Source organism: Ranitomeya imitator, chromosome 2 (assembly GCF_032444005.1).
Source record: "Ranitomeya imitator isolate aRanImi1 chromosome 2, aRanImi1.pri, whole genome shotgun sequence".
Classification (NCBI taxonomy): Eukaryota; Metazoa; Chordata; class Amphibia; order Anura; family Dendrobatidae; genus Ranitomeya; species Ranitomeya imitator.
The window spans coordinates 226,087,441-226,109,137 of NC_091283.1; the positions used below are offsets into that span (position 1 = coordinate 226,087,441).

General features: G+C 48.3%; 15 pseudogenes; all 15 read right to left on the reverse strand.

The window, feature by feature from the left end:
* Positions 1–1,036: 1,036 nt before the first annotated feature.
* On the reverse strand, positions 1,037–1,258 carry LOC138668215 (U2 spliceosomal RNA; annotated as a pseudogene).
* A 1,187-nt stretch (positions 1,259–2,445) lies between these two features.
* On the reverse strand, positions 2,446–2,667 carry LOC138668216 (U2 spliceosomal RNA; annotated as a pseudogene).
* Positions 2,668–3,854: 1,187 nt separating this feature from the next.
* Positions 3,855–4,076, reverse strand: LOC138668217 (U2 spliceosomal RNA; annotated as a pseudogene).
* A 1,187-nt stretch (positions 4,077–5,263) lies between these two features.
* LOC138668229 (U2 spliceosomal RNA) lies at positions 5,264–5,488 on the reverse strand (annotated as a pseudogene).
* A 1,187-nt stretch (positions 5,489–6,675) lies between these two features.
* Positions 6,676–6,900, reverse strand: LOC138668228 (U2 spliceosomal RNA; annotated as a pseudogene).
* Positions 6,901–8,087: 1,187 nt separating this feature from the next.
* LOC138668224 (U2 spliceosomal RNA) lies at positions 8,088–8,309 on the reverse strand (annotated as a pseudogene).
* Positions 8,310–9,496: 1,187 nt separating this feature from the next.
* LOC138668225 (U2 spliceosomal RNA) lies at positions 9,497–9,718 on the reverse strand (annotated as a pseudogene).
* Positions 9,719–10,909: 1,191 nt separating this feature from the next.
* Positions 10,910–11,131, reverse strand: LOC138668226 (U2 spliceosomal RNA; annotated as a pseudogene).
* Positions 11,132–12,318: 1,187 nt separating this feature from the next.
* On the reverse strand, positions 12,319–12,541 carry LOC138668234 (U2 spliceosomal RNA; annotated as a pseudogene).
* Positions 12,542–13,732: 1,191 nt separating this feature from the next.
* LOC138668210 (U2 spliceosomal RNA) lies at positions 13,733–13,951 on the reverse strand (annotated as a pseudogene).
* Positions 13,952–15,138: 1,187 nt separating this feature from the next.
* Positions 15,139–15,361, reverse strand: LOC138668268 (U2 spliceosomal RNA; annotated as a pseudogene).
* Positions 15,362–16,548: 1,187 nt separating this feature from the next.
* Positions 16,549–16,768, reverse strand: LOC138668241 (U2 spliceosomal RNA; annotated as a pseudogene).
* Positions 16,769–17,955: 1,187 nt separating this feature from the next.
* Positions 17,956–18,178, reverse strand: LOC138668235 (U2 spliceosomal RNA; annotated as a pseudogene).
* Positions 18,179–19,369: 1,191 nt separating this feature from the next.
* On the reverse strand, positions 19,370–19,585 carry LOC138668204 (U2 spliceosomal RNA; annotated as a pseudogene).
* A 1,187-nt stretch (positions 19,586–20,772) lies between these two features.
* On the reverse strand, positions 20,773–20,991 carry LOC138668211 (U2 spliceosomal RNA; annotated as a pseudogene).
* Between the last annotated feature and the right edge of the window lie 706 nt (positions 20,992–21,697).

The window sequence follows — 21,697 nt, forward strand, 5'->3', positions numbered from 1 at the left end:
CAAAGATTGCCCTGAGGAGGACATTTTAGCAAAGCGGACGCCTTCACAATAACAGATCTGCTGTTTGTTCAAGCTGGGAGCCCCTCGTTTTTAATCTGCATAACCCCACCTATTGTAACCCTCCCCCCTCTTTGTTCCCATGTGCACTACTACCGAGTGCCAGGAGGAGGTGTGGGAGAGGGAAATTCAAAAAACAAACAAGCCAGCAGCTGTCTTCCCTTAGCTCTCCTGATGCCTGCTGGCCGGCCGGGTATAGACCCTGCTGCCTACCTATCACCATGCTGCCCGCCGCTGTTCCAGCAGCAGACTGAAGAGGACTGCCACCGCACTGCTTTTTATAGGCCAAGGGCCCATTGTGACACGTGAGGGTTCCAGCCCATTGTGACACGTGAGGGTTCCAGACCATGGCCAAGGGCCCATTGTGACACGCGAGGGTTCCGCGCCCAGATTCTATCTAATGCAGGCAGCGCACCTGGTTGCTAGAAAGCATGAGAATACTCACCCAGGTGGAGATAGGCAGCGTATTCAAGATCAGCACAGGCACAATTGGTCCTTTCTTTAAATGCAAAGACACCAAATTTAAAAGTCAGCGGTCCACAAGAGGGAGACAATGTTTTACAATAGAAATCATGCTGTCACAAACGTGGTCTGTATGGCAGAACTACTCATGGGTTACTTCAATTAAAGCATTAAGTACTGATAGCAAGGAAGGGGCCTCACTTTGTAGATGGTCTATTTGCAACAATGTAACAAAGGCCAAATACGTGTCCACATCTTCACACGCCGGTTGCAACCAGTAAAGAAAGACTGACTGACTGATTGATAGATTTCATATTGAACGCAATACAAGGCTTGACTTGCATAGGGGCAAACAATGCAATGCACGCAAAATGTTGCAATTGGTCACATTAATTCAAGCAAAATGCATTTGGCATCTGAAATGTGCAACTTTGACCCTGAAAAGAATTCACAGAATGGGTTAAAACACAACGTGCACTGATTTCAATTCAATCAGTATTTGGAAGCCAGATCCGAGAAGGAGTGCACCGTTCCCTCCCGGAGAGACCGCAATAACGGCTCAATGCGTGGAGTGGACAGAGCAAGCTCTTTCCCATCTCCCTGTTCTAAAAATGCATATAATGTATGGTCCCCAAATAGGAGACGTATCCAATATTAAACTGATCAGAACAGATACTGCACTTGACCTTGAGCGGCGGCGGCGACGACGACGATTTCAGCCAAAAGGCCGAGCAGCGTTAACCAGATATGGTTTTGTACTTTCACCAACACACCAAGCCCTGACACTGACACTTGGTTCTAGCCAAAAGGCCGAGAAGCATTAACCAGAAATCGTTTGTGACTTGTGCCGCACCAAGGTCCAACACCGATACCCTTTGGGGAGATGGAGCCAAAGATTGCCCTGAGGAGGACATTTTAGCAAAGCGGACGCCTTCACAATAACAGATCTGCTGTTTGTTCAAGCTGGGAGCCCCTCGTTTTTAATCTGCATAACCCCACCTATTGTAACCCTCCCCCCTCTTTGTTCCCATGTGCACTACTACCGAGTGCCAGGAGGAGGTGTGGGAGAGGGAAATTCAAAAAACAAACAAGCCAGCAGCTGTCTTCCCTTAGCTCTCCTGATGCCTGCTGGCCGGCCGGGTATAGACCCTGCTGCCTACCTATCACCATGCTGCCCGCCGCTGTTCCAGCAGCAGACTGAAGAGGACTGCCACCGCACTGCTTTTTATAGGCCAAGGGCCCATTGTGACACGTGAGGGTTCCAGCCCATTGTGACACGTGAGGGTTCCAGACCATGGCCAAGGGCCCATTGTGACACGCGAGGGTTCCGCGCCCAGATTCTATCTAATGCAGGCAGCGCACCTGGTTGCTAGAAAGCATGAGAATACTCACCCAGGTGGAGATAGGCAGCGTATTCAAGATCAGCACAGGCACAATTGGTCCTTTCTTTAAATGCAAAGACACCAAATTTAAAAGTCAGCGGTCCACAAGAGGGAGACAATGTTTTACAATAGAAATCATGCTGTCACAAACGTGGTCTGTATGGCAGAACTACTCATGGGTTACTTCAATTAAAGCATTAAGTACTGATAGCAAGGAAGGGGCCTCACTTTGTAGATGGTCTATTTGCAACAATGTAACAAAGGCCAAATACGTGTCCACATCTTCACACGCCGGTTGCAACCAGTAAAGAAAGACTGACTGACTGATTGATAGATTTCATATTGAACGCAATACAAGGCTTGACTTGCATAGGGGCAAACAATGCAATGCACGCAAAATGTTGCAATTGGTCACATTAATTCAAGCAAAATGCATTTGGCATCTGAAATGTGCAACTTTGACCCTGAAAAGAATTCACAGAATGGGTTAAAACACAACGTGCACTGATTTCAATTCAATCAGTATTTGGAAGCCAGATCCGAGAAGGAGTGCACCGTTCCCTCCCGGAGAGACCGCAATAACGGCTCAATGCGTGGAGTGGACAGAGCAAGCTCTTTCCCATCTCCCTGTTCTAAAAATGCATATAATGTATGGTCCCCAAATAGGAGACGTATCCAATATTAAACTGATCAGAACAGATACTGCACTTGACCTTGAGCGGCGGCGGCGACGACGACGATTTCAGCCAAAAGGCCGAGCAGCGTTAACCAGATATGGTTTTGTACTTTCACCAACACACCAAGCCCTGACACTGACACTTGGTTCTAGCCAAAAGGCCGAGAAGCATTAACCAGAAATCGTTTGTGACTTGTGCCGCACCAAGGTCCAACACCGATACCCTTTGGGGAGATGGAGCCAAAGATTGCCCTGAGGAGGACATTTTAGCAAAGCGGACGCCTTCACAATAACAGATCTGCTGTTTGTTCAAGCTGGGAGCCCCTCGTTTTTAATCTGCATAACCCCACCTATTGTAACCCTCCCCCCTCTTTGTTCCCATGTGCACTACTACCGAGTGCCAGGAGGAGGTGTGGGAGAGGGAAATTCAAAAAACAAACAAGCCAGCAGCTGTCTTCCCTTAGCTCTCCTGATGCCTGCTGGCCGGCCGGGTATAGACCCTGCTGCCTACCTATCACCATGCTGCCCGCCGCTGTTCCAGCAGCAGACTGAAGAGGACTGCCACCGCACTGCTTTTTATAGGCCAAGGGCCCATTGTGACACGTGAGGGTTCCAGCCCATTGTGACACGTGAGGGTTCCAGACCATGGCCAAGGGCCCATTGTGACACGCGAGGGTTCCGCGCCCAGATTCTATCTAATGCAGGCAGCGCACCTGGTTGCTAGAAAGCATGAGAATACTCACCCAGGTGGAGATAGGCAGCGTATTCAAGATCAGCACAGGCACAATTGGTCCTTTCTTTAAATGCAAAGACACCAAATTTAAAAGTCAGCGGTCCACAAGAGGGAGACAATGTTTTACAATAGAAATCATGCTGTCACAAACGTGGTCTGTATGGCAGAACTACTCATGGGTTACTTCAATTAAAGCATTAAGTACTGATAGCAAGGAAGGGGCCTCACTTTGTAGATGGTCTATTTGCAACAATGTAACAAAGGCCAAATACGTGTCCACATCTTCACACGCCGGTTGCAACCAGTAAAGAAAGACTGACTGACTGATTGATAGATTTCATATTGAACGCAATACAAGGCTTGACTTGCATAGGGGCAAACAATGCAATGCACGCAAAATGTTGCAATTGGTCACATTAATTCAAGCAAAATGCATTTGGCATCTGAAATGTGCAACTTTGACCCTGAAAAGAATTCACAGAATGGGTTAAAACACAACGTGCACTGATTTCAATTCAATCAGTATTTGGAAGCCAGATCCGAGAAGGAGTGCACCGTTCCCTCCCGGAGAGACCGCAATAACGGCTCAATGCGTGGAGTGGACAGAGCAAGCTCTTTCCCATCTCCCTGTTCTAAAAATGCATATAATGTATGGTCCCCAAATAGGAGACGTATCCAATATTAAACTGATCAGAACAGATACTGCACTTGACCTTGAGCGGCGGCGGCGACGACGACGATTTCAGCCAAAAGGCCGAGCAGCGTTAACCAGATATGGTTTTGTACTTTCACCAACACACCAAGCCCTGACACTGACACTTGGTTCTAGCCAAAAGGCCGAGAAGCATTAACCAGAAATCGTTTGTGACTTGTGCCGCACCAAGGTCCAACACCGATACCCTTTGGGGAGATGGAGCCAAAGATTGCCCTGAGGAGGACATTTTAGCAAAGCGGACGCCTTCACAATAACAGATCTGCTGTTTGTTCAAGCTGGGAGCCCCTCGTTTTTAATCTGCATAACCCCACCTATTGTAACCCTCCCCCCTCTTTGTTCCCATGTGCACTACTACCGAGTGCCAGGAGGAGGTGTGGGAGAGGGAAATTCAAAAAACAAACAAGCCAGCAGCTGTCTTCCCTTAGCTCTCCTGATGCCTGCTGGCCGGCCGGGTATAGACCCTGCTGCCTACCTATCACCATGCTGCCCGCCGCTGTTCCAGCAGCAGACTGAAGAGGACTGCCACCGCACTGCTTTTTATAGGCCAAGGGCCCATTGTGACACGTGAGGGTTCCAGCCCATTGTGACACGTGAGGGTTCCAGACCATGGCCAAGGGCCCATTGTGACACGCGAGGGTTCCGCGCCCAGATTCTATCTAATGCAGGCAGCGCACCTGGTTGCTAGAAAGCATGAGAATACTCACCCAGGTGGAGATAGGCAGCGTATTCAAGATCAGCACAGGCACAATTGGTCCTTTCTTTAAATGCAAAGACACCAAATTTAAAAGTCAGCGGTCCACAAGAGGGAGACAATGTTTTACAATAGAAATCATGCTGTCACAAACGTGGTCTGTATGGCAGAACTACTCATGGGTTACTTCAATTAAAGCATTAAGTACTGATAGCAAGGAAGGGGCCTCACTTTGTAGATGGTCTATTTGCAACAATGTAACAAAGGCCAAATACGTGTCCACATCTTCACACGCCGGTTGCAACCAGTAAAGAAAGACTGACTGACTGATTGATAGATTTCATATTGAACGCAATACAAGGCTTGACTTGCATAGGGGCAAACAATGCAATGCACGCAAAATGTTGCAATTGGTCACATTAATTCAAGCAAAATGCATTTGGCATCTGAAATGTGCAACTTTGACCCTGAAAAGAATTCACAGAATGGGTTAAAACACAACGTGCACTGATTTCAATTCAATCAGTATTTGGAAGCCAGATCCGAGAAGGAGTGCACCGTTCCCTCCCGGAGAGACCGCAATAACGGCTCAATGCGTGGAGTGGACAGAGCAAGCTCTTTCCCATCTCCCTGTTCTAAAAATGCATATAATGTATGGTCCCCAAATAGGAGACGTATCCAATATTAAACTGATCAGAACAGATACTGCACTTGACCTTGAGCGGCGGCGGCGACGACGACGACGATTTCAGCCAAAAGGCCGAGCAGCGTTAACCAGATATGGTTTTGTACTTTCACCACCACACCAAGCCCTGACACTGACACTTGGTTCTAGCCAAAAGGCCGAGAAGCATTAACCAGAAATCGTTTGTGACTTGTGCCGCACCAAGGTCCAACACCGATACCCTTTGGGGAGATGGAGCCAAAGATTGCCCTGAGGAGGACATTTTAGCAAAGCGGACGCCTTCACAATAACAGATCTGCTGTTTGTTCAAGCTGGGAGCCCCTCGTTTTTAATCTGCATAACCCCACCTATTGTAACCCTCCCCCCTCTTTGTTCCCATGTGCACTACTACCGAGTGCCAGGAGGAGGTGTGGGAGAGGGAAATTCAAAAAACAAACAAGCCAGCAGCTGTCTTCCCTTAGCTCTCCTGATGCCTGCTGGCCGGCCGGGTATAGACCCTGCTGCCTACCTATCACCATGCTGCCCGCCGCTGTTCCAGCAGCAGACTGAAGAGGACTGCCACCGCACTGCTTTTTATAGGCCAAGGGCCCATTGTGACACGTGAGGGTTCCAGCCCATTGTGACACGTGAGGGTTCCAGACCATGGCCAAGGGCCCATTGTGACACGCGAGGGTTCCGCGCCCAGATTCTATCTAATGCAGGCAGCGCACCTGGTTGCTAGAAAGCATGAGAATACTCACCCAGGTGGAGATAGGCAGCGTATTCAAGATCAGCACAGGCACAATTGGTCCTTTCTTTAAATGCAAAGACACCAAATTTAAAAGTCAGCGGTCCACAAGAGGGAGACAATGTTTTACAATAGAAATCATGCTGTCACAAACGTGGTCTGTATGGCAGAACTACTCATGGGTTACTTCAATTAAAGCATTAAGTACTGATAGCAAGGAAGGGGCCTCACTTTGTAGATGGTCTATTTGCAACAATGTAACAAAGGCCAAATACGTGTCCACATCTTCACACGCCGGTTGCAACCAGTAAAGAAAGACTGACTGACTGATTGATAGATTTCATATTGAACGCAATACAAGGCTTGACTTGCATAGGGGCAAACAATGCAATGCACGCAAAATGTTGCAATTGGTCACATTAATTCAAGCAAAATGCATTTGGCATCTGAAATGTGCAACTTTGACCCTGAAAAGAATTCACAGAATGGGTTAAAACACAACGTGCACTGATTTCAATTCAATCAGTATTTGGAAGCCAGATCCGAGAAGGAGTGCACCGTTCCCTCCCGGAGAGACCGCAATAACGGCTCAATGCGTGGAGTGGACAGAGCAAGCTCTTTCCCATCTCCCTGTTCTAAAAATGCATATAATGTATGGTCCCCAAATAGGAGACGTATCCAATATTAAACTGATCAGAACAGATACTGCACTTGACCTTGAGCGGCGGCGGCGGCGACGACGACGATTTCAGCCAAAAGGCCGAGCAGCGTTAACCAGATATGGTTTTGTACTTTCACCACCACACCAAGCCCTGACACTGACACTTGGTTCTAGCCAAAAGGCCGAGAAGCATTAACCAGAAATCGTTTGTGACTTGTGCCGCACCAAGGTCCAACACCGATACCCTTTGGGGAGATGGAGCCAAAGATTGCCCTGAGGAGGACATTTTAGCAAAGCGGACGCCTTCACAATAACAGATCTGCTGTTTGTTCAAGCTGGGAGCCCCTCGTTTTTAATCTGCATAACCCCACCTATTGTAACCCTCCCCCCTCTTTGTTCCCATGTGCACTACTACCGAGTGCCAGGAGGAGGTGTGGGAGAGGGAAATTCAAAAAACAAACAAGCCAGCAGCTGTCTTCCCTTAGCTCTCCTGATGCCTGCTGGCCGGCCGGGTATAGACCCTGCTGCCTACCTATCACCATGCTGCCCGCCGCTGTTCCAGCAGCAGACTGAAGAGGACTGCCACCGCACTGCTTTTTATAGGCCAAGGGCCCATTGTGACACGTGAGGGTTCCAGCCCATTGTGACACGTGAGGGTTCCAGACCATGGCCAAGGGCCCATTGTGACACGCGAGGGTTCCGCGCCCAGATTCTATCTAATGCAGGCAGCGCACCTGGTTGCTAGAAAGCATGAGAATACTCACCCAGGTGGAGATAGGCAGCGTATTCAAGATCAGCACAGGCACAATTGGTCCTTTCTTTAAATGCAAAGACACCAAATTTAAAAGTCAGCGGTCCACAAGAGGGAGACAATGTTTTACAATAGAAATCATGCTGTCACAAACGTGGTCTGTATGGCAGAACTACTCATGGGTTACTTCAATTAAAGCATTAAGTACTGATAGCAAGGAAGGGGCCTCACTTTGTAGATGGTCTATTTGCAACAATGTAACAAAGGCCAAATACGTGTCCACATCTTCACACGCCGGTTGCAACCAGTAAAGAAAGACTGACTGACTGATTGATAGATTTCATATTGAACGCAATACAAGGCTTGACTTGCATAGGGGCAAACAATGCAATGCACGCAAAATGTTGCAATTGGTCACATTAATTCAAGCAAAATGCATTTGGCATCTGAAATGTGCAACTTTGACCCTGAAAAGAATTCACAGAATGGGTTAAAACACAACGTGCACTGATTTCAATTCAATCAGTATTTGGAAGCCAGATCCGAGAAGGAGTGCACCGTTCCCTCCCGGAGAGACCGCAATAACGGCTCAATGCGTGGAGTGGACAGAGCAAGCTCTTTCCCATCTCCCTGTTCTAAAAATGCATTTAATGTATGGTCCCCAAATAGGAGACGTATCCAATATTAAACTGATCAGAACAGATACTGCACTTGACCTTGAGCGGCGGCGGCGACGACGACGATTTCAGCCAAAGGGCCGAGCAGCGTTAACCAGATATGGTTTTGCACTTTCACCACCACACCAAGCCCTGACACTGACACTTGGTTCTAGCCAAAAGGCCGAGAAGCATTAACCAGAAATCGTTTGTGACTTGTGCCGCACCAAGGTCCAACACTGATACCCTTTGGGGAGATGGAGCCAAAGATTGCCCTGAGGAGGACATTTTAGCAAAGCAAACGCCTTCACAATTACAGATCTGCTGTTTGTTCAAGCTGGGAGCCCCTCGTTTTTAATCTGCATAACCCCACCTATTGTAACCCTCCCCCCTCTTTGTTCCCATGTGCACTACTACCGAGTGCCAGGAGGAGGTGTGGGAGAGGGAAATTCAAAAAACAAACAAGCGAGCAGCTGTCTTCCCTTAGCTCTCCTGATGCCTGCCGGCCGGCCGGGTATACACCCTGCTGCCTACCTATCACCATGCTGCCCGCCGCTGTTCCAGCAGCAGACTGAAGAGGACTGCCACCGCACTGCTTTTTATAGGCCAAGGGCCCATTGTGACACGTGAGGGTTCCAGCCCATTGTGACACGTGAGGGTTCCAGACCATGGCCAAGGGCCCATTGTGACACGCGAGGCTTCCGCGCCCAGATTCTATCTAATGCAGGCAGCGCACCTGGTTGCTAGAAAGCATGAGAATACTCACCCAGGTGGAGATAGGCAGCGTATTCAAGATCAGCACAGGCACAATTGGTCCTTTCTTTAAATGCATAGACACCAAATTTAAAAGTCAGCGGTCCACAAGAGGGAGACAATGTTTTACAATAGAAATCATGCTGTCACAAACGTGGCCTGTATGGCAGAACTACTCATGGGTTACTTCAATTAAAGCATTAAGTACTGATAGCAAGGAAGGGGCCTCACTTTGTAGATGGTCTATTTGCAACAATGTAACAAAGGCCAAATACGTGTCCACATCTTCACACGCCGGTTGCAACCAGTAAAGAGAGACTGACTGATTGATTGATAGATTTCATATTGAACGCAATACAAGGCTTGACTTGCATAGGGGCAAACAATGCAATGCACGCAAAATGTTGCAATTGGTCACATTAATTCAAGCAAAATGCATTTGGCATCTGAAATGTGCAACTTTGACCCTGAAAAGAATTCACAGAATGGGTTAAAACACAACGTGCACTGATTTCAATTCAATCAGTATTTGGAAGCCAGATCAGAGAAGGAGTGCACCGTTCCCTCCCGGAGAGACCGCAATAACGGCTCAATGCGTGGAGTGGACAGAGCAAGCTCTTTCCCATCTCCCTGTTCTAAAAATGCATTTAATGTATGGTCCCCAAATAGGAGACGTATCCAATATTAAACTGATCAGAACAGATACTGCACTTGACCTTGAGCGGCGGCGGCGACGACGACGATTTCAGCCAAAGGGCCGAGCAGCGTTAACCAGATATGGTTTTGCACTTTCACCACCACACCAAGCCCTGACACTGACACTTGGTTCTAGTCAAAAGGCCGAGAAGCATTAACCAGAAATCGTTTGTGACTTGTGCCGCACCAAGGTCCAACACTGATACCCTTTGGGGAGATGGAGCCAAAGATTGCCCTGAGGAGGACATTTTAGCAAAGCAAACGCCTTCACAATTACAGATCTGCTGTTTGTTCAAGCTGGGAGCCCCTCGTTTTTAATCTGCATAACCCCACCTATTGTAACCCTCCCCCCTCTTTGTTCCCATGTGCACTACTACGGAGTGCCAGGAGGAGGTGTGGGAGAGGGAAATTCAAAAAACAAACAAGCGAGCAGCTGTCTTCCCTTAGCTCTCCTGATGCCTGCCGGCCGGCCGGCCGGGTATAGACCCTGCTGCCTACCTATCACCATGCTGCCCGCCGCTGTTCCAGCAGCAGACTGAAGAGGACTGCCACCGCACTGCTTTTTATAGGCCAAGGGCCCATTGTGACACGTGAGGGTTCCAGCCCATTGTGACACGTGAGGGTTCCAGACCATGGCCAAGGGCCCATTGTGACACGCGAGGCTTCCGCGCCCAGATTCTATCTAATGCAGGCAGCGCACCTGGTTGCTAGAAAGCATGAGAATACTCACCCAGGTGGAGATAGGCAGCGTATTCAAGATCAGCACAGGCACAATTGGTCCTTTCTTTAAATGCATAGACACCAAATTTAAAAGTCAGCGGTCCACAAGAGGGAGACAATGTTTTACAATAGAAATCATGCTGTCACAAACGTGGCCTGTATGGCAGAACTACTCATGGGTTACTTCAATTAAAGCATTAAGTACTGATAGCAAGGAAGGAGCCTCACTTTATAGATGGTCTATTTGCAACAATGTAACAAAGGCCAAATACGTGTCCACATCTTCACACGCCGGTTGCAACCAGTAAAGAGAGACTGACTGATTGATTGATAGATTTCATATTGAACGCAATACAAGGCTTGACTTGCATAGGGGCAAACAATGCAATGCACGCAAAATGTTGCAATTGGTCACATTAATTCAAGCAAAATGCATTTGGCATCTGAAATGTGCAACTTTGACCCTGAAAAGAATTCACAGAATGGGTTAAAACACAACGTGCACTGATTTCAATTCAATCAGTATTTGGAAGCCAGATCAGAGAAGGAGTGCACCGTTCCCTCCCGGAGAGACCGCAATAACGGCTCAATGCGTGGAGTGGACAGAGCAAGCTCTTTCCCATCTCCCTGTTCTAAAAATGCATTTAATGTATGGTCCCCAAATAGGAGACGTATCCAATATTAAACTGATCAGAACAGATACTGCACTTGACCTTGAGCGGCGGCGGCGACGACGACGATTTCAGCCAAAGGGCCGAGCAGCGTTAACCAGATATGGTTTTGCACTTTCACCACCACACCAAGCCCTGACACTGACACTTGGTTCTAGCCAAAAGGCCGAGAAGCATTAACCAGAAATCGTTTGTGACTTGTGCCGCACCAAGGTCCAACACTGATACCCTTTGGGGAGATGGAGCCAAAGATTGCCCTGAGGAGGACATTTTAGCAAAGCAAACGCCTTCACAATTACAGATCTGCTGTTTGTTCAAGCTGGGAGCCCCTCGTTTTTAATCTGCATAACCCCACCTATTGTAACCCTCCCCCCTCTTTGTTCCCATGTGCACTACTACCGAGTGCCAGGAGGAGGTGTGGGAGAGGGAAATTCAAAAAACAAACAAGCGAGCAGCTGTCTTCTTTTAGCTCTCCTGATGCCTGCCGGCCGGCCGGGTATACACCCTGCTGCCTACCTATCACCATGCTGCCCGCCGCTGTTCCAGCAGCAGACTGAAGAGGACTGCCACCGCACTGCTTTTTATAGGCCAAGGGCCCATTGTGACACGTGAGGGTTCCAGCCCATTGTGACACGTGAGGGTTCCAGACCATGGCCAAGGGCCCATTGTGACACGCGAGGCTTCCGCGCCCAGATTCTATCTAATGCAGGCAGCGCACCTGGTTGCTAGAAAGCATGAGAATACTCACCCAGGTGGAGATAGGCAGCGTATTCAAGATCAGCACAGGCACAATTGGTCCTTTCTTTAAATGCATAGACACCAAATTTAAAAGTCAGCGGTCCACAAGAGGGAGACAATGTTTTACAATAGAAATCATGCTGTCACAAACGTGGCCTGTATGGCAGAACTACTCATGGGTTACTTCAATTAAAGCATTAAGTACTGATAGCAAGGAAGGGGCCTCACTTTGTAGATGGTCTATTTGCAACAATGTAACAAAGGCCAAATACGTGTCCACATCTTCACACGCCGGTTGCAACCAGTAAAGAGAGACTGACTGATTGATTGATAGATTTCATATTGAACGCAATACAAGGCTTGACTTGCATAGGGGCAAACAATGCAATGCACGCAAAATGTTGCAATTGGTCACATTAATTCAAGCAAAATGCATTTGGCATCTGAAATGTGCAACTTTGACCCTGAAAAGAATTCACAGAATGGGTTAAAACACAACGTGCACTGATTTCAATTCAATCAGTATTTGGAAGCCAGATCAGAGAAGGAGTGCACCGTTCCCTCCCGGAGAGACCGCAATAACGGCTCAATGCGTGGAGTGGACAGAGCAAGCTGTTTTCCCATCTCCCTGTTCTAAAAATGCATTTAATGTATGGTCCCCAAATAGGAGACGTATCCAATATTAAACTGATCAGAACAGATACTGCACTTGACCTTGAGCGGCGGCGGCGACGACGACGATTTCAGCCAAAGGGCCGAGCAGCGTTAACCAGATATGGTTTTGCACTTTCACCACCACACCAAGCCCTGACACTGACACTTGGTTCTAGCCAAAAGGCCGAGAAGCATTAACCAGAAATCGTTTGTGACTTGTGCCGCACCAAGGTCCAACACTGATACCCTTTGGGGAGATGGAGCCAAAGATTGCCCTGAGGAGGACATTTTAGCAAAGCAAACGCCTTCACAATTACAGATCTGCTGTTTGTTCAAGCTGGGAGCCCCTCGTTTTTAATCTGCATAACCCCACCTATTGTAACCCTCCCCCCTCTTTGTTCCCATGTGCACTACTACCGAGTGCCAGGAGGAGGTGTGGGAGAGGGAAATTCAAAAAACAAACAAGCGAGCAGCTGTCTTCCCTTAGCTCTCCTGATGCCTGCCGGCCGGCCGGCCGGGTATAGACCCTGCTGCCTACCTATCACCATGCTGCCCGCCGCTGTTCCAGCAGCAGACTGAAGAGGACTGCCACCGCACTGCTTTTTATAGGCCAAGGGCCCATTGTGACACGTGAGGGTTCCAGCCCATTGTGACACGTGAGGGTTCCAGACCATGGCCAAGGGCCCATTGTGACACGCGAGGGTTCCGCGCCCAGATTCTATCTAATGCAGGCAGCGCACCTGGTTGCTAGAAAGCATGAGAATACTCACCCAGGTGGAGATAGGCAGCGTATTCAAGATCAGCACAGGCACAATTGGTCCTTTCTTTAAATGCATAGACACCAAATTTAAAAGTCAGCGGTCCACAAGAGGGAGACAATGTTTTACAATAGAAATCATGCTGTCACAAACGTGGCCTGTATGGCAGAACTACTCATGGGTTACTTCAATGAAAGCATTAAGTACTGATAGCAAGGAAGGGGCCTCACTTTGTAGATGGTCTATTTGCAACAATGTAACAAAGGCCAAATACGTGTCCACATCTTCACACGCCGGTTGCAACCAGTAAAGAGAGACTGACTGACTGATTGATAGATTTCATATTGAACGCAATACAAGGCTTGACTTGCATAGGGGCAAACAATGCAATGCACGCAAAATGTTGCAATTGGTCACATTAATTCAAGCAAAATGCATTTGGCATCTGAAATGTGCAACTTTGACCCTGAAAAGAATTCACAGAATGGGTAAAAACACAACGTGCACTGATTTCAATTCAATCAGTATTTGGAAGCCAGATCAGAGAAGGAGTGCACCGTTCCCTCCCGGAGAGACCGCAATAACGGCTCAATGCGTGGAGTGGACAGAGCAAGCTCTTTCCCATCTCCCTGTTCTAAAAATGCATTTAATGTATGGTCCCCAAATAGGAGACGTATCCAATATTAAACTGATCAGAACAGATACTGCACTTGACCTTGAGCGGCGACGACGACGACGATTTCAGCCAAAGGGCCGAGCAGCGTTAACCAGATATGGTTTTGCACTTTCACCACCACACCAAGCCCTGACACTGACACTTGGTTCTAGCCAAAAGGCAGAGAAGCATTAACCAGAAATCGTTTGTGACTTGTGCCGCACCAAGGTCCAACACTGATACCCTTTGGGGAGATGGAGCCAAAGATTGCCCTGAGGAGGACATTTTAGCAAAGCAAACACCTTCACAATTGCAGATCTGCTGTTTGTTCAAGCTGGGAGCCCCTCGTTTTTAATCTGCATAACCCCACCTATTGTAACCCTCCCCCCTCTTTGTTCCCATGTGCACTACTACGGAGTGCCAGGAGGAGGTGTGGGAGAGGGAAATTCAAAAAACAAACAAGCCAGCAGCTGTCATCCCTTAGCTCTCCTGATGCCTGCCGGCCGGCCGGGTATAGACCCTGCTGCCTACCTATCACCATGCTGCCCGCCGCTGTTCCAGCAGCAGACTGAAGAGGACTGCCACCGGACTGCTTTTTATAGGCCAAGGGCCCATTGTGACACGTGAGGGTTCCAGCCCATTGTGACACGTGAGGGTTCCAGACCATGGCCAAGGGCCCATTGTGACACGCGAGGGTTCCGCGCCCAGATTCTATCTAATGCAGGCAGCGCACCTGGTTGCTAGAAAGCATGAGAATACTCACCCAGGTGGAGATAGGCAGCGTATTCAAGATCAGCACAGGCACAATTGGTCCTTTCTTTAAATGCATAGACACCAAATTTAAAAGTCAGCGGTCCACAAGAGGGAGACAATGTTTTACAATAGAAATCATGCTGTCACAAACGTGGCCTGTATGGCAGAACTACTCATGGGTTACTTCAATTAAAGCATTAAGTACTGATAGCAAGGAAGGGGCCTCACTTTGTAGATGGTCTATTTGCAACAATGTAACAAAGGCCAAATACGTGTCCACATCTTCACACGCCGGTTGCAACCAGTAAAGAGAGACTGACTGATTGATTGATAGATTTCATATTGAACGCAATACAAGGCTTGACTTGCATAGGGGCAAACAATGCAATGCACGCAAAATGTTGCAATTGGTCACATTAATTCAAGCAAAATGCATTTGGCATCTGAAATGTGCAACTTTGACCCTGAAAAGAATTCACAGAATGGGTTAAAACACAACGTGCACTGATTTCAATTCAATCAGTATTTGGAAGCCGGATCCGAGAAGGAGTGCACCGTTCCCTCCCGGAGAGACCGCAATAACGGCTCAATGCGGGGAGTGGACAGAGCAAGCTGTTTTCCCATCTCCCTGTTCTAAAAATGCATTTAATGTATGGTCCCCAAATAGGAGATGTATCCAATATTAAACTGATCAGAACAGATACTGCACTTGACCTTGAGCGGCGGCGACGACGACGACGATTTCAGCCAAAGGGCCGAGCAGCATTAACCAGATATGGTTTTGCACTTTCACCACCACACCAAGCCCTGACACTGACACTTGGTTCTAGCCAAAAGGCCGAGAAGCATTAACCAGAAATCGTTTGTGACTTGTGCCGCACCAAGGTCCAACACCGATACCCTTTGGGGAGATGGAGCCAAAGATTGCCCTGAGGAGGACATTTTAGCAAAGCAAACGCCTTCACAACTACAGATCTGCTGTTTGTTCAAGCTGGGAGCCCCTCGTTTTTAATCTGCATAACCCCACCTATTGTAACCCTCCCCCCTCTTTGTTCCCATGTGCACTACTACGGAGTGCCAGGAGGAGGTGTGGGAGAGGGAAATTCAAAAAACAAACAAGCGAGCAGCTGTCATCCCTTAGCTCTCCTGATGCCTGCCGGCCGGCCGGGTATAGACCCTGCTGCCTACCTATCACCATGCTGCCCGCCGCTGTTCCAGCAGCAGACTGAAGAGGACTGCCACCGCACTGCTTTTTATAGGCCAAGGGCCCATTGTGACACGTGAGGGTTCCAGCCCATTGTGACACGTGAGGGTTCCAGACCATGGCCAAGGGCCCATTGTGACACGCGAGGGTTCCGCGCCCAGATTCTATCTAATGCAGGCAGCGCACCTGGTTGCTAGAAAGCATGAGAATACTCACCCAGGTGGAGATAGGCAGCGTATTCAAGATCAGCACAGGCACAATTGGTCCTTTCTTTAAATGCAAAGACACCAAATTTAAAAGTCAGCGGTCCACAAGAGGGAGACAATGTTTTACAATAGAAATCATGCTGTCACAAACGTGGTCTGTATGGCAGAACTACTCATGGGTTACTTCAATTAAAGCATTAAGTACTGATAGCAAGGAAGGGGCCTCACTTTGTAGATGGTCTATTTGCAACAATGTAACAAAGGCCAAATACGTGTCCACATCTTCACACGCCGGATGCAACCAGTAAAGAGAGACTGACTGATTGATTGATAGATTTCATATTGAACGCAATACAAGGCTTGACTTGCATAGGGGCAAACAATGCAATGCACGCAAAATGTTGCAATTGGTCACATTAATTCAAGCAAAATGCATTTGGCATCTGAAATGTGCAACTTTGACCCTGAAAAGAATTCACAGAATGGGTTAAAACACAACGTGCACTGATTTCAATTCAATCAGTATTTGGAAGCCGGATCCGAGAAGGAGTGCACCGTTCCCTCCCGGAGAGACCGCAATAACGGCTCAATGCGTGGAGTGGACAGAGCAAGCTGTTTTCCCATCTCCCTGTTCTAAAAATGCATTTAATGTATGGTCCCCAAATAGGAGATGTATCCAATATTAAACTGATCAGAACAGATACTGCACTTGACCTTGAGCGGCGACGACGACGACGATTTCAGCCAAAGGGCCGAGCAGCGTTAACCAGATATGGTTTTGCACTTTCACCACCACACCAAGCCCTGACACTGACACTTGGTTCTAGCCAAAAGGCAGAGAAGCATTAACCAGAAATCGTTTGTGACTTGTGCCGCACCAAGGTCCAACACTGATACCCTTTGGGGAGATGGAGCCAAAGATTGCCCTGAGGAGGACATTTTAGCAAAGCAAACACCTTCACAATTGCAGATCTGCTGTTTGTTCAAGCTGGGAGCCCCTCGTTTTTAATCTGCATAACCCCACCTATTGTAACCCTCCCCCCTCTTTGTTCCCATGTGCACTACTACGGAGTGCCAGGAGGAGGTGTGGGAGAGGGAAATTCAAAAAACAAACAAACGAGCAGCTGTCATCCCTTAGCTCTCCTGATGCCTGCCGGCCGGCCGGGTATAGACCCTGCTGCCTACCTATCACCATGCTGCCCGCCGCTGTTCCAGCAGCAGACTGAAGAGGACTGCCACCGGACTGCTTTTTATAGGCCAAGGGCCCATTGTGACACGTGAGGGTTCCAGCCCATTGTGACACGTGAGGGTTCCAGACCATGGCCAAGGGCCCATTGTGACACGCGAGGGTTCCGCGCCCAGATTCTATCTAATGCAGGCAGCGCACCTGGTTGCTAGAAAGCATGAGAATACTCACCCAGGTGGAGATAGGCAGCGTATTCAAGATCAGCACAGGCACAATTGGTCCTTTCTTTAAATGCAAAGACACCAAATTTAAAAGTCAGCGGTCCACAAGAGGGAGACAATGTTTTACAATAGAAATCATGCTGTCACAAACGTGGTCTGTATGGCAGAACTACTCATGGGTTACTTCAATTAAAGCATTAAGTACTGATAGCAAGGAAGGGGCCTCACTTTGTAGATGGTCTATTTGCAACAATGTAACAAAGGCCAAATACGTGTCCACATCTTCACACGCCGGTTGCAACCAGTAAAGAGAGACTGACTGATTGATTGATAGATTTCATATTGAACGCAATACAAGGCTTGACTTGCATAGGGGCAAACAATGCAATGCACGCAAAATGTTGCAATTGGTCACATTAATTCAAGCAAAATGCATTTGGCATCTGAAATGTGCAACTTTGACCCTGAAAAGAATTCACAGAATGGGTTAAAACACAACGTGCACTGATTTCAATTCAATCAGTATTTGGAAGCCGGATCCGAGAAGGAGTGCACCGTTCCCTCCCGGAGAGACCGCAATAACGGCTCAATGCGTGGAGTGGACAGAGCAAGCTGTTTTCCCATCTCCCTGTTCTAAAAATGCATTTAATGTATGGTCCCCAAATAGGAGACGTATCCAATATTAAACTGATCAGAACAGATACTGCACTTGACCTTGAGCGGCGGCGGCGACGACGACGATTTCAGCCAAAGGGCCGAGCAGCGTTAACCAGATATGGTTTTGCACTTTCACCACCACACCAAGCCCTGACACTGACACTTGGTTCTAGCCAAAAGGCCGAGAAGCATTAACCAGAAATCGTTTGTGACTTGTGCCGCACCAAGGTCCAACACTGATACCCTTTGGGGAGATGGAGCCAAAGATTGCCCTGAGGAGGACATTTTAGCAAAGCAAACGCCTTCACAATTACAGATCTGCTGTTTGTTCAAGCTGGGAGCCCCTCGTTTTTAATCTGCATAACCCCACCTATTGTAACCCTCCCCCCTCTTTGTTCCCATGTGCACTACTACCGAGTGCCAGGAGGAGGTGTGGGAGAGGGAAATTCAAAAAACAAACAAGCGAGCAGCTGTCTTCCCTTAGCTCTCCTGATGCCTGCCGGCCGGCCGGCCGGGTATAGACCCTGCTGCCTACCTATCACCATGCTGCCCGCCGCTGTTCCAGCAGCAGACTGAAGAGGACTGCCACCGCACTGCTTTTTATAGGCCAAGGGCCCATTGTGACACGTGAGGGTTCCAGCCCATTGTGACACGTGAGGGTTCCAGACCATGGCCAAGGGCCCATTGTGACACGCGAGGGTTCCGCGCCCAGATTCTATCTAATGCAGGCAGCGCACCTGGTTGCTAGAAAGCATGAGAATACTCACCCAGGTGGAGATAGGCAGCGTATTCAAGATCAGCACAGGCACAATTGGTCCTTTCTTTAAATGCATAGACACCAAATTTAAAAGTCAGCGGTCCACAAGAGGGAGACAATGTTTTACAATAGAAATCATGCTGTCACAAACGTGGTCTGTATGGCAGAACTACTCATGGGTTACTTCAATTAAAGCATTAAGTACTGATAGCAAGGAAGGGGCCTCACTTTGTAGATGGTCTATTTGCAACAATGTAACAAAGGCCAAATACGTGTCCACATCTTCACACGCCGGTTGCAACCAGTAAAGAGAGACTGACTGATTGATTGATAGATTTCATATTGAACGCAATACAAGGCTTGACTTGCATAGGGGCAAACAATGCAATGCACGCAAAATGTTGCAATTGGTCACATTAATTCAAGCAAAATGCATTTGGCATCTGAAATGTGCAACTTTGACCCTGAAAAGAATTCACAGAATGGGTTAAAACACAACGTGCACTGATTTCAATTCAATCAGTATTTGGAAGCCAGATCAGAGAAGGAGTGCACCGTTCCCTCCCGGAGAGACCGCAATAACGGCTCAATGCGTGGAGTGGACAGAGCAAGCTCTTTCCCATCTCCCTGTTCTAAAAATGCATTTAATGTATGGTCCCCAAATAGGAGACGTATCCAATATTAAACTGATCAGAACAGATACTGCACTTGACCTTGAGCGGCGACGACGACGATTTCAGCCAAAGGGCCGAGCAGCGTTAACCAGATATGGTTTTGCACTTTCACCACCACACCAAGCCCTGACACTGACACTTGGTTCTAGCCAAAAGGCCGAGAAGCATTAACCAGAAATCGTTTGTGACTTGTGCCGCACCAAGGTCCAACACTGATACCCTTTGGGGAGATGGAGCCAAAGATTGCCCTGAGGAGGACATTTTAGCAAAGCAAACGCCTTCACAATTACAGATCTGCTGTTTGTTCAAGCTGGGAGCCCCTCGTTTTTAATCTGCATAACCCCACCTATTGTAACCCTCCCCCCTCTTTGTTCCCATGTGCACTACTACCGAGTGCCAGGAGGAGGTGTGGGAGAGGGAAATTCAAAAAACAAACAAGCCAGCAGCTGTCTTCCCTTAGCTCTCCTGATGCCTGCCGGCCGGCCGGGTATACACCCTGCTGCCTACCTATCACCATGCTGCCCGCCGCTGTTCCAGCAGCAGACTGAAGAGGACTGCCACCGCACTGCTTTTTATAGGCCAAGGGCCCATTGTGACACGTGAGGGTTCCAGCCCATTGTGACACGTGAGGGTTCCAGACCATGGCCAAGGGCCCATTGTGACACGCGAGGGTTCCGCGCCCAGATTCTATCTAATGCAGGCAGCGCACCTGGTTGCTAGAAAGCATGAGAATACTCACCCAGGTGGAGATAGGCAGCGTATTCAAGATCAGCACAGGCACAATTGGTCCTTTCTTTAAATGCATAGACACCAAATTTAAAAGTCAGCGGTCCACAAGAGGGAGACAATGTTTTACAATAGAAATCATGCTGTCACAAACGTGGCCTGTATGGCAGAACTACTCATGGGTTACTTCAATGAAAGCATTAAGTACTGATAGCAAGGAAGGGGCCTCACTTTGTAGATGGTCTATTTGCAACAATGTAACAAAGGCCAAATACGTGTCCACATCTTCACACGCCGGTTGCAACCAGTAAAGAGAGACTGACTGACTGATTGATAGATTTCATATTGAACGCAATACAAGGCTTGACTTGCATAGGGGCAAACAATGCAATGCACGCAAAATGTTGCAATTGGTCACATTAATTCAAGCAAAATGCATTTGGCATCTGAAATGTGCAACTTTGACCCTGAAAAGAATTCACAGAATGGGTAAAAACACAACGTGCACTGATTTCAATTCAATCAGTATTTGGAAGCCAGATCAGAGAAGGAGTGCACCGTTCCCTCCCGGAGAGACCGCAATAACGGCTCAATGCGTGGAGTGGACAGAGCAAGCTCTTTCCCATCTCCCTGTTCTAAAAATGCATTTAATGTATGGTCCCCAAATAGGAGACGTATCCAATATTAAACTGATCAGAACAGATACTGCACTTGACCTTGAGCGGCGACGACGACGACGATTTCAGCCAAAGGGCCGAGCAGCGTTAACCAGATATGGTTTTGCACTTTCACCACCACACCAAGCCCTGACACTGACACTTGGTTCTAGCCAAAAGGCAGAGAAGCATTAACCAGAAATCGTTTGTGACTTGTGCCGCACCAAGGTCCAACACTGATACCCTTTGGGGAGATGGAGCCAAAGATTGCCCTGAGGAGGACATTTTAGCAAAGCAAACACCTTCACAATTGCAGATCTGCTGTTTGTTCAAGCTGGGAGCCCCTCGTTTTTAATCTGCATAACCCCACCTATTGTAACCCTCCCCCCTCTTTGTTCCCATGTGCACTACTACGGAGTGCCAGGAGGAGGTGTGGGAGAGGGAAATTCAAAAAACAAACAAGCGAGCAGCTGTCATCCCTTAGCTCTCCTGATGCCTGCCGGCCGGCCGGGTATAGACCCTGCTGCCTACCTATCACCATGCTGCCCGCCGCTGTTCCAGCAGCAGACTGAAGAGGACTGCCACCGGACTGCTTTTTATAGGCCAAGGGCCCATTGTGACACGTGAGGGTTCCAGCCCATTGTGACACGTGAGGGTTCCAGACCATGGCCAAGGGCCCATTGTGACACGCGAGGGTTCCGCGCCCAGATTCTATCTAATGCAGGCAGCGCACCTGGTTGCTAGAAAGCATGAGAATACTCACCCAGGTGGAGATAGGCAGCGTATTCAAGATCAGCACAGGCACAATTGGTCCTT